The sequence below is a fragment of the Bufo bufo genome, chromosome 4, assembly GCF_905171765.1.
Source record: "Bufo bufo chromosome 4, aBufBuf1.1, whole genome shotgun sequence".
Taxonomy (NCBI): Eukaryota; Metazoa; Chordata; class Amphibia; order Anura; family Bufonidae; genus Bufo; species Bufo bufo.
In genome coordinates this window covers 382,143,293-382,156,873 of record NC_053392.1, presented here as the reverse complement: position 1 = coordinate 382,156,873, position 13,581 = coordinate 382,143,293, and positions in this window count along the sequence as shown.

The window sequence follows — 13,581 nt, the reverse complement described above, 5'->3', positions numbered from 1 at the left end:
TTTTCAGTATGGCACTATTATATTGAGATAACTGGGTGGTACTATTATTTTGGGGGTTACTGTCTTTGTGGTTTTATTATTTTGGGATCACTATCCATGTGGCACTTGCAGTTAAGTAATTCTGTGGCACTATTATTTTAGAGTCATTGGCGAATGTTGAGGAAGGGTTGAGACGTATGCATATATATCCATGCATGCCTGCAAACACGTGCGGGCATGTATGGTATATATATGCATACATTAACCACCGCATCATGGGGTGATGTGCGCAGATGTGCCCTGCATCTGCGCACGTCTGCCCATGGTGATCCCCAGGGGCTCATGGTGGCCCCTGTGGGAAATATGTGGTCCCTGGAAGCTGTGCCCCCTTATAATCCCCCTTATATTAGTATATATATGTGCCCCCTTATAGTTAGTATATATTTCCTGTATGACCGTGTATATATTGGCCCTGTATGTCCCCTGTATGTGATGCCCCAGATATATGCGAGGGTGTGTGTATATATAGATATGTGTGTATGTATTTGCACACGTGTCTATGTATATACACTTATGTCAGCATGACAGTATGTATGTGGGCTTATTGCTGCCCATTCATACCCCCAGTTTTGTATGTGTATGTGTTTATAGATGTGCCCCAAGCATCTGTGGATATATATGTATATATGCAATTCCAACTCTTATCAACAGAGTTGTTTAGAGAAAAACTTGTGCTGATAGCCTGTAGGATAACAGCTGATTAGCATCTAGTCCCCTTTTGTTCAGGCCCAAAGCAATCAGACTCTTTGGCACCGTTTGTGAGGGGACTTTCTAACCAGAGACATCAAAAACCTGTTTTCCACACCTCTGCCCATGGCTAAAACTCCATGCCCCTACTCCCAGCATTTTTGGGACTAGGGGGGGAGGACTCTGGGGATTGTAGGCAGGCATACGTCACAGTGACACTATGATGTCACATCCCTGAGGAAGGAGGGCTATAAAGCCCCAAACAGAGCAGAGGTGCGGCCTCTTGCAACCAGACTAGAATCAGCTCCATGATGACCACCGGGAACGCTGGAAGGATTAAGTATCTACCTGTGTAGCCCCTACCTACCCCTCACATCCCCTTATTAACCCTATATCCCCTGACCCCCTACCGAACCCTATCACCCCTGGTCCTGTAATCCCTATATTTGTATCTCTGATGTGCACCTTGGGCCCTGATAAACCCTTGCCCCTGATGTGTACCCTGGGCCCTGATTCCGTGTTACTGGACACCCTGATCCCCCAAACCCTTGCCTGATTGTATCCTTGTTTGTACCCCTGATCCTGTGCCACTGGTTCCCTGATCCTGTGCCCCTGATTGTATTTGTGGTTCAGTTACACCCCCCCTGATGACCCCCACTGTATCTCACCCCTATTACTGTATTAGTGTCTGTGGACTACATACACTCCTGTAGTGCCACCGTGTAACCCTCGTCGTACCCCGTAGGGACAGTGAATAGTCAGGTGGGGTGGGTTGTTATATACTTGTATGTGTGAACTGTATAGTTAGTTGATGGGTGGAATTGGGAACGTGTAGTGTAGTTTAGGATTGTATATTTGTAGTGCTGTGTATTGTTAGTGCGCTGTGTGCATAGTGTATTGTTTAGTATTAATAAATACTGTGTTTGGTTTATAACTATCTGTGTGGCGTGTAGTTATATTGGCGATAGTTAGTCTAGTAAGGCGCATGCAGCTAGTGTAGCGATCAGTGTAAAGCATAGCGCAAGTAATTATTATTATATAAAGGCATAAATGGGCAGAGTCATGGATAGGCGGCTCCTCCCATTTATGAATATTAATTACTGATATTTGCATAAATATTGGTGATTAATATTCTTCCTTTACATTGGCGAGCCAGGCCCACTGCGTGGATTTTGCGTTTGTTTTTGTCTTAAGGCTGAGGGTCGCTGGTACTGTGAATTAGCGGGCAGGAGAGACGCGGTCAGCGGAGTGTCTGAGCGTTTAGGACCCGATAATTCATACAGGAGAAGCGATACTTCCCTTGGAGTACCAGAAATAAAACAAAATCTTTTGCAGAGAATCTATAATCTATCTGTGTATTAATATTTTTGTATTTGCTTTACACGGTCACCATCGCTGGGGTAAGAGAAGAAGGCACGGAAAGAGATCCATCTTCGTTGGAGGTACATAAAAGTCCAGCTGGTCGGGAAGAAGCGATCCGGAAGAAAAGGACTTCTTTCAAGCAGCTGCAAGGGACGGGAAAGTACAGCACCAACAAGAAGATGGAGGCTCAGAAAAATGTGAGTATGAACTTCTCCACACTCCAACACTTAGCCAAACACAGCACATTTAACCCCATCCTCCCCACTACATACAAGTCAGCAGAAATGCTGTGGTCCGATTTGTTAGCACAGGCTTGTAGTTACGACAAGCTATGTGTTAACAAACGGACGGTTTTGAACAAGGCCGCCAAACGGCTTCGGATGCTGGCCAAACTCGTTCATACGTTTGAGGCTAGCATCTGTAAGCCAAAGGAAGTGGCGCTGGTGTCTCAGTCAACGGAGACAATTCCTCCGGCCATTCACTGCCAGTGCTGTACCAGTAATTCGGACCAGGTTTCGGCATTGCGGGCACATCTGGCAGAGAATGTGCAGTCTACTGTTGACCGAGATGCGCAGGTGGCTAGGATAGAGTCACAGTTAGTAGAGCTGCAGAGGCAGAAGGAGGAAATTGAGGCTAAGTTGACTCAGTCTTATACTGAGGTCAAGGCCTTCAAGGAGCGGACTGCCTCTACTGACGTGACGGTAGCCAAATTGAAGGCTGAGGTTGCTGTAAGGTCCCAGCTAATGTATGGCATGCAACAGGTTATCACCAAGTTGGTGCCGGCCCTTTCTTTTTCCGTAAAGCCAGGGTCGGAATCTCCCAAAACGTTGCCCTGTGCAGGGCCACAAGGGGGGAGAGTAGTCTGTGACCGGTCTAATCATCAGGTCAAGCCTGTCCAGACTAACAGAGATTTTTTCCTGACTTTGGGAAAAAGAACTGTGGTGAAGAGTGCGTCCCTGAGGATGGAACAATTCAGGAGAAGGGAGCACGGCTGCAGTGTAGATGGACCTGGGCCATGCAGAGCAAACTACAGATGTTTTGCATGTGGTGGCCTAGGTCACATAGCGAGACACTGCAAAACAGATAGGAACATAACACACAGGACAGGAAACCAAGTCACGTGTTTCAGGTGTGGGAACAAAGGACACATTGCAAGGAATTGCCCTTGTGCAAGTAATTGCAATGTGTCCAACAGTATCAGCCAGGTAACAAATTGTGCAGTGGGGTCTAGTCAGCCTGGCCATAACGGGGTTACCTCTCGGCAGCATCACCAGCTGCTGAGGGGTCAGAGTGGCCAAGCTAGGCTAGGCAACATTTGACACCCCTGTACTATTTGTTACACCGTTTGTTCCCTGTGTATGTCCATGTTGTGTGTTTTTGTTATCTGTTTGTAAGTTTTTCTTGATGTTGATGGTGGTAGTCCTTGTCTACGGAGGTGTTCTACCATGCTGATTTATGTAGTGTTGTAAGTCCCGTCTGCTGTCTTTGTTTCATTCTGTGTCCCCTTGGAGTGGAACAGTGTTATACTGTGGATCGAGAACGTATAGGTTCGCGAGCAGATAATATCACACGGGAAATCCTGCTGGTCGGGAGAAGGCATAAGGACCTTCTCCATGCAGCACACAAAGGATGATGTGATATTATTCTGGGCAACCAGGGTCTCAGATCGTTAAGGGTAACACTGTTTTGCTCAAGGTTTTCGGTAGGGCTGTGTTGCGCTGGGGACTGGGGCGGACAGACAACATTGGTGTAATGTTGTGCTGCGCACTTAATTCTGGTCCGAACAGGTAGCACAGCTCTGATAGGGATTGGACGCAGAGTGTTTGGCAGCGGAGTGTGGACTGTGTTCTTGTGTTGTGGGGTCCTGGGGAGCCAGGGCATGACTATGCCATTGGTTCTGCTGGCCTCCACAAGACGGGATCACAGGGGGAAATCAGCCTGGGTACACATGAGTGGACAGGGATGCGGTGCCATCAATAACAAGATGGTGCTTTGTCCACAGAACTCCAGTTATCCTAACCTAGTAGGGTGGCCATCCTTATCTGTTGGTGCAGAGGGATGTGTAGAGGGTGTTCAGACACCAGTGTTGGGATAACGAGGGGTCATGTGAGATAAAGGGCAGGCCAATACTTTCTCTACCCATGGGTCAAAGGTATTGGTGCTAGGAATTTTCACATTTAATTGCACTGTTAGAGGAGAAATTCCCCTGGGAGCGCCTGGTATTTTCTTCTGCCATAGGTGTGGTTTTATATGGAGCGGAAGAAAAACCCAGGAGATGCCACAGAAGAGGCCAGCTATTCCCCCTGACACTGTTGTGAAGCTCCAGAGGATCCCACTGGATTTTGGCAACTAAGCGACCTCTGCCTAGAGGTGTTCTAGGGATGGAAGACCGTGCCACAATCCAGCGGGAACATTATTTAAGGCTCTGGAGGAAGACTTGGGAGACGTTCGGGTGGAAGAACTTATTATCACTTGTTTCACCCAGTGAAACTTCTTCTGGTTCTGGTCATTGTAGTGCGGAGGGTCAAGGGACTTATTGACCAAATACACCAGAACCAGACAGAACTTTACAGAACTATCTGGAGGAGGAGGCTCAGGACATAACTCAAACATTGTTCCTGTAGCCAAATATTGTATGGACACACTTTGTTTCCTATGAGGGTTCGGGACGTATAACTTGTACTACCCCGAAACCACATAGCACATTGTATTTATTGATTTTGTTTGTCGGCTGATTGTGTACCCATGGACACTCTAGGTGCAAATGTGTGACAGCCCACCCAATTTGGCTGTACACATTTGCATCCTATAGTCATTTCCCATTGACACAGGGGTCTGCGACCTACCTGTGTCTTTGGAGGTGTAGAGATATGCCAGGTTGCATGAGTCTCTATGGGTACACATACATATAATGATTTTGGTGGTGTTGGGAGGGATGTGACCTGTATTTTGTGTGAATGGGGATAAGGTTAGGTCACGATAGGGACAGGCATCATTCATTTGCCACCTTGAACCCTGGAACGGTGAGGTTCTTAAGGGAAGGGCTGGAGGTGTAGTGTGGCGGAGGTGTTCTCCGCAGTAGAATTTAGGTACTATGACATCACCGCTTAAGAGTCTGACCTGCCTTGTAAAGACCTATTAATCTGTCCACGGGAGAACCGCACCCATCAAGATGGAAACAGACGTTGGATAGAAGAAAGTTGGGACTGAGGTTGTGAGGGTGAACCCGCTCCAGATGCCTTGGAGGCGGGCCATACCTGAAGATCGGCAGAACTACCGAGAGACTGTGGGGGTGTGGTCACTCCAAAGTGGGGGTGACCAACACCAAGAGACTGTTAAAGAAAGGCCAGTTAAAGACTGTAAGGGTGAACCCGCTCCAGAATTGGGGGGGACAAAGATACCTGAAGATCGGCAGAATTACCGAGAGACTGTGGGGGTGTGGTCACTCCAAAGTGGGGGCAGCCGACACTAAAAGACTGTTAAAGAGACTGTGGGTGTGTGGTATCCTAAAGATGTCAAGAAAGTTCCAGCAAGAAGAAGACGGTGTATCCTGTGGATGAAGGAGTAGGTTACGGTGAAGGGCAGGTCGGAGGAAGTTGGATGAGGGATGTTTAAGTACCTAAAGATCAGTGTGCACTACAGTTCTTCCTGAACTTCCACCAAGGATGGGGTTGAAGGGGGGGCAAATATATCTCAACCCGTTCCCCCAATATATTGTCGTATTATATAGTCCGACAACAGGGGGATTGTTGAGGAAGGGTTGAGACGTATGCATATATATCCATGCATGCCTGCAAACACGTGCGGGCATGTATGGTATATATATGCATACATTAACCACCGCACCATGGGGTGATGTGCGCAGATGTGCCCAGCATCTGCGCACGTCTGCCCATGGTGATCACCAGGGGCTCATGGTGGCCCCTGTGGGAAATATGTGGTCCCTGGAAGCTGTGCCCCCTTATAATCCCCCTTATATTAGTATATATATGTGCCCACTTATATGTGTCCCCTTATAGTTAGTATATATTTCCTGTATGACCGTGTATATATTGGCCCTGTATGGCAAGTGGGGACATATGCATGTCCCCTGTATGTGATGCCCCAGATATATGCGAGGGTGTGTGTATATATAGATATGTGTGTATGTATTTGCACACGTGTCTATGTATATACACTTATGTCAGCATGACAGTATGTATGTGGGCTTATTGCTGCCCATTCATACCCCCAGTTTTGTATGTGTATGTGTTTATAGATGTGCCCCAAGCATCTGTGGATATATATGTATATATGCAATTCCAACTCTTATCAACAGAGTTGTTTAGAGAAAAACTTGTGCTGATAGCCTGTAGGATAACAGCTGATTAGCATCTAGTCCCCTTTTGTTCAGGCCCAAAGCAATCAGACTCTTTGGCACCGTTTGTGAGGGGACTTTCTAACCAGAGACATCAAAAACCTGTTTTCCACACCTCTGCCCATGGCTAAAACTCCATGCCCCTACTCCCAGCATTTTTGGGACTAGGGGGGGGAGGACTCTGGGGATTGTAGGCAGGCATACGTCACAGTGACACTATGATGTCACATCCCTGAGGAAGGAGGAGGGGGGCTGGTTTTGGGCTATAAAGCCCCAAACAGAGCAGAGGTGGGGCCTCTTGCAACCAGACTAGAATCAGCTCCATGATGACCACCGGGAACGCTGGAAGGATTAAGTATCTACCTGTGTAGCCCCTACCTACCCCTCACATCCCTTTATTAACCCTATATCCCCTGACCCCCTACCGAACCCTTTCACCCCTGGTCCTGTAACCCCTATATTTGTATCCCTGATGTGCACCTTGGGCCCTGATAAACCCTTGCCCCTGATGTGTACCCTGGGCCCTGATTCCGTGTTACTGGACACCCTGATCCCCCAAACCTTTGCCTGATTGTATCCTTGTTTGTACCCCTGATCCTGTGCCACTGGTTCCCTGATCCTGTGCCCCTGATTGTATTTGTGGTTCAGTTACACCCCCCCCAGATGACCAACACTGTATCTCACCCCTATTACTGTATTAGTGTCTGTGGACTACATACACTTCTGTAGTGCCACCGTGTAACCCTCGTCGTACCCCGTAGGGACAGTGAATAGTCAGGTGGGGTGGGTTGTTATATACTTGTATGTGTGAACTGTATAGTTAGTTGATGGGTGGAATTGGGAACGTGTAGTGTAGTTTAGGATTGTATATTTGTAGTGCTGTGTATTGTTAGTGCGCTGTGTGCATAGTGTATTGTTTAGTATTAATAAATACTGTGTTTGGTTTATAACTATCTGTGTGGCGTGTAGTTATATTGGCGATAGTTAGTCTAGTAAGGCGCATGCAGCTAGTGTAGCGATCAGTGTAAAGCATAGCGAAAGTAATTATTATTATATAAAGGCATAAATGGGCGGAGTCATGGATAGACGGATCCTCCCATTTATGAATATTAATTACTGATATTTGCATAAATATTGGTGATTAATATTCTCCCTTTACAGCGAATAAGCAAAAATCAGCAATTCTAGCATTTTTTTTATGGTGTTCACCATATGGAAAATGACATGACAATTGTGTAATGCAGTTCGTTACAGACGCGTAAAAAACTAATATGTGGACGGGATTTTATTTTTGCAATTATGTTTATTGAAAAGCTTTTTTTTCACGGGAAAAAGTGTATATTTTTTACTTGGAGATTTTTTTATTTAATAAAACTTTAACCCTTCCTACAAGGGGATGTTAACAGGCAATCTTTTGATCACTTCTATAATACACTGTACTACTTATGCAGTACAATGTATTATACTGTCAGTGCTGTACTAACAGACACTAGGCTGCACGAGCCTGAGGCCTCAGGCTGCAAAGCAAAGACATCTGCGCCCCGCAATCTCGGCGAAATGGCCTGAATCTGTGCTTCTGCCAATTTTCTGTCCTCAGATGCAAATCCAGTTGTTTCTGTATGTTTATCAGTTTTGACATTGCAATTTACCTGTGTTGTATTTCATCTGCATTATATTGTATGATAACAGCACCATCTACTGGTGAGTTTAGTGTACTTCGTCCAGCCTGTTTTCCTATGCATTATGGGAGTCCCAGGGCATTGTGGGTAGTTCTTTGTAGTCTTGTGCTTGTATTAGAAGCAGTAGCCATCTTATGTCTGTGTAAGGAGCCACACTCTCACTGGTTCTTCTGCTCCATCATTTTTTATACAGCCTGTTTCAAGCATAGTCGGTAAGGACACTACCTATGTGATATTACACTGTAGTTTATTATATGTTTCTTGTATTTGATAGCTCATTATCATTGTATTACCTCATGTACTGTATGTATAGCAGATATTCTTTATTCATGCCATGTACTATGGATATTTATGTTCTGAAATACTATTGTTTTATTCTGTAGTTTCAACTTTCCTGTCACAGTCTACTAGCAATAAAGAGAAGGTTAAAGGTCCATTCACACATCCGTATGTGTTTTGCGGATCCACGGATCCGCAAAACACGGACACTGGCAATGTACATTCCGCATTTTGCGGACCGCACATCGCCAGCACTATAATAGAAAATTCCTAATCTTGTCCGCGGACTATTTTTTTCGGGAACGGAATTGCAGACCTGGAATTGCGTATCCGGAAATGCTGATCCAGACAGCATATAGTGTGGCCCCATAGAAATGAATGGGTCCGCAATTCCATTCCACAAAATGCAGAACAGAATTGTGGACGTGTGAATGGAGCCTAAAGCTGAACAGTCTCTTTTTCACCAGAAGACAGGGGGTTTAGCTACATGTCAGATTACACACCGTGCTAACGTGTATGAGGACAGTATAGTGAAATGACTGCTGAGAACAAGCTCAGTGAAACGACTGCTGAGAACAAGCTCAGAAGATCAGACTATACAGAGCCCGCCATTATCCACGCAGTGCCTGCATCGGGATATTGCAGCAGTCTCCTAACAGTCGCATCGAATATCAGACTATACGGAGCCTGCCATTATCCACACAGAGCCTACTTACGGATATTGCAGCAGTCTCCTAACAGTCACAACATGTCTAATAGTCGAGCATCTTCAGTCAAGACAAGGTCTCAGATAAGTGGCTCTAACAGGACATCGATCAGAGAAGCTGCCGCCATTGCCCACGCAAAAGCAGAAACTGCAAAAGCAAAATCCAGCTTCACAGAACAAGAAATACAGATAAAGCTGGAGAAAGCGCAACTTGAAGCAACTATAGTAAAACTCGCCGCTGATAAAGAGACAGCAGCTGCCATAGCAGAAGCAGAATTTCTAGAAGCCTCAGAACTTCAGGAAACCAAGAGTCATAGCAGCATTGTCCAGCCAGAACTTGAATTCCAAGATTCAGAACAACATACCTTACAATACGTCTATCAACATTCCAAATCAGACGACGACCCAGATCCACAGCTTCATACAAAGCGGTTTGTTAACAAGCCAAGCCAACATGCTTATTCGGATCATCAGAAAGGCGACTATCAGTCTCCTTGCAGCGAACTAGAGAATACACATCAGAGTGAAACTGGCTACAACAACTTCTCTCCAGAACAGAGAACAGAAATCCGCCCCTGCTAAGACAGATGCCCTTCGCTTCAGAACAGTATTACACAGACCGGATTAAACCAGAGACTTCCAACAGGTATGGCCGTGCATCACACATTAACTCTGACAGCACAACACTAGCCGGTTCCAGCGCCAATAAAGCCACAATGGACTTTGCCAGGTTCCTTGTCCGACGTGAGCTGGTCACCAAGGGACTTGTAAAGTTCAGCGATTGTGCTGAGAACTATAGAGCTTGGTGAGATTCCCTCCAATATGCCACCAGATACATAGGTCTGTCATGTAGTGAGGAATTGGATCTCCTGGTAAAATGGCTGGGAAGTGAGTCTGCCGAACACACTAAAAGGATTAGAGACATCAATGTAAATTATCCAGATGTTGGTCTAAAAAGGGTCTGGGATAGACTTGATAAGGTTTATGGTGCAGCAGAGGTCATAGAAAGCGCCTTATTTAAGAGAATTGAGGACTTTCCAAAAATAGCGAACAAACTTTCCAAAAATAGCGACTTATTAATGGAGCTGAGTGTAGCAAAGGCAGAAGGAGATCTGGTGGGATTGACATTCCTTGACACTGTGAGAGGTGTGAATCCCATAGTTCAGAAGCTCCCATACAACCTGCAAGAGAAGTGGGTCATGTATGGTTCTCGGTATAAACAGACTTACAATGTACCATTTCCTCCATTTAATGTGTTTGTAGATTTTGTCTCTAAACAAGCAAAAATCTGAAATGATCCTAGATTTGATATCATGATGTCATGTGCCACCACCTCAGTCAGTAAAACTCGTAGGGCAACGGTGGAGGTCCACAAAATTAACGCTTCTGCCACAAGTTCAGTCCATAAAGAGTTTAGCTCCTATCAAGGAGGAGACAAACCCAAGGACCCGAGCAGACAGTGCCCCTTACACAGGAAGCCTCATTCCCTATTTAAGTGCCGAACCTTCAGGGAAAAGTAATTGGAAGACCGCAAGACCTTCCTCAAGGAGAACAACATCTGTTTTAAATGCTGCTCTTCAACTTCGCACTTCGCCAGGGACTGTGAGGTTAGTACAAAGTGTGCCGAATGTGACAGCACAGATCATAACACAGCTCGTGGGCTTCACCCACACTGAGATAAGGACCATTCTCAATAAATATTGGCCAATTTTACAAATGGACACAAGTGTCGCCAAGAACATCTCATCTCACCCAAGCATAACCTACCGCAGGGGTCAGAGTTTAAGAGACAGACTGGTCCACAGCTATTATATGCCCCCCTCTCCACCGGGAACGTGGCTTGATCGCCGTCCCATCGGCATGTTCAAATGTGGGACTTGCAAAATCTGTCCCTTTATCACTACAGGAAAATCGATCACATGTTCGGCCACCCAAAAGGTATTTACGATCCGGGACTTTATTAACTGTAAGAGCAAAGGGGTAATTTATATTTGTCGTTGCCCCTGTCCCAAGGACTATATTGGAAAGACCCTGAGGGAATTAAGGAAAAGAGTGGGCGAGCATATAGGTGATATTAGAAACAACAGAATCACACCGGTGGCAAGTCATGTACATGAATGCCACTCAGGAGATCCTCGCTCACTCAGTTTCTCTGCATTAGAACTCGTGCCCATGTCCCCGAGAAAGGGGGACTGGGATAACAAGGTTCTGCGCAGAGAAGCAGAATGGATCTATAGATGTCACTCACAAGCACCTGTTGGCCTTAATGAACGTTTGACGTTTACTTGTTTTTTGTAGAGTTTCTTGTTACCTCATGAATTTGAAAAAGTAGCCAGGGGGGTTCTGGAATCTTCTTCCTCCGACACCTACCTCTATCTCTCATAAATAAATAATGGTCTCAAACTGGTCATGGGTACATAAAGTACCCAATATATGTTATCAGAAGGGTCTGTGCTATATCATGCCCCACCCAGCTAAACTATCTATTACTTAGTCTGATCAGTTGATTACGTTGATTGTACACACGTTTCCACTGATCAAGAAAAGCTATAACCCAGAAATGAAAATCCTGCTACTGTGTTGCTGTTTATATAAACCTAGAGGGTCTTTTATTACACTGGGGGATTTGGGGGTTAGGTATAAACGACCCCATAGGGTTGTCATGCCTACTATGCCAATTTTGCTTTACCAAATTTGCATTGCCGAACCTGCTTTATATGGCATGTCAGATTTGCCTGGAGCAGGTTTTGATGGCATGTCAGATTTGCCCAGAGCGAAAGTTGGCATATCAAGTTTGCCCAGAGCAAAAGTTAGCAGAAAAATCGTACCCCAATAAATAATTATATACATCCTAGCCCCCATAAGATGCCGAGCAATGCATTATGAGTAGGGAAGAACCTGGTGCCATAGTCAGATTTATCTTAAATCCTTCATGTATCGTATTGGAGTACTTGGAGCACCCTGGCATCGCTATTCCGGAAATGACGTCTGCGCTTCAGCAGACAGGAAGCGATGCCTGCGTTCCAAAAGACCGGAAGTAGTGGAGCGTGCGTTCCAAGGCACCGGAAGTGGTGGAGCGTGTGTTCCACTCACCGGACATGCGGCTCCTGACAGCAAAAGGCGCCTAATCAGTCCCCTATATACAGCACCAACACAAGGATGCCTCACTGCCCCATCGGATACGGCAGGTGGAAGTCTCAACAACAGGGGGACATCTATATGTAAGTCACCGCTAATTGGAAATCCAATTGAATATTTCTATGTAGCCAGAATATTGACAGCAGGCTCTTATTCAATATTTTTCCTAGGTGACCTTTCCTCGTCTGGGGAATCCACCGTTCCTCCATAACGGACTGCCTTATCATGGCATCGACCAGGACGCAGTAATTATAACCATATTTAATTATTTATCGTATTTCATCCTGCATGATGTTAATCATTATAGTTATTATCCTATAACCGACCCCCTGACGAACCAGAAGTGGGGAAACGCGTCGGGGTAAAAATATATATACAAAAATTATTGAACATCATTTGTAATAAAATCCCACTGTACACGGTTGTACAGGGCTAGACAGGGTAGGCACGGGGACAGGGTGATCCCACCATCAGGGTTCATCCCTGGGCAGAGGATTATCTTAGGGCGGGTACAGGGAAAGAACCATCCCGAATACCCACATCAATGTGCCTTATTCTCCAACCGACCCCAAGCCTTAAAAGTCACTAATGCCACGGGAATTTTTTGCACATCTGTTTATTTATCATTTTTTTCTCACCAATTCACGGTGATAGCTGGGCAACATCTTGTCCTATTATTTGTTTTGGATATCCAGTTATCAAAGGGTGTCTATACTTATGCTTTTTTGAAAATAAAACTTATAAAAGCGAATTTTAAAAGGGTCCACTCCAGGTTAAAAATTCACGTATACGGACACTTATAATATATGTAATTCTTTAATAACTTCACCCAAAACCCAAGAGCATAGCGGGGAGCTGAAGGACACAAATACTGACACTTTGGCAGTTACTTCTAAATGTACAGAGGTTGCAGAGACCTCAGAGTAGGCAGATCCTGCTCTAAAATCTCCCTAGTGAGGGCTTACCCAGCAGATGACCGAGGCAAAGCCATCAAAGTGTATGCAATTCTAGACGATCAAATTAACAAGTCGTTAACAAAGTCTGCCTTCTTTGAAAGCTTCGAAATCAGAGTGTCACGGGGTTCCGAAGGTGCACTCGGTCCCCCATTGCCCGCAGAACTGTTGCTTAGCTTTTGGAATGAGGTTCTGTGTTTGACCTCATTCCCAGGGCGGCTTTACTAGCTGGGTGGCTCCCTGCTCCTAGTCTGCCTTGAGCGCCGAGCTATCACTCGGTGCTCGACTGGTTGGTCTGTCGGTCATGTGATGCTGGCCACGTCACATGACCCTCACTCCCCACTATAAATACAGGCAGCCTGCTGGCTACAGGTTGCCTGT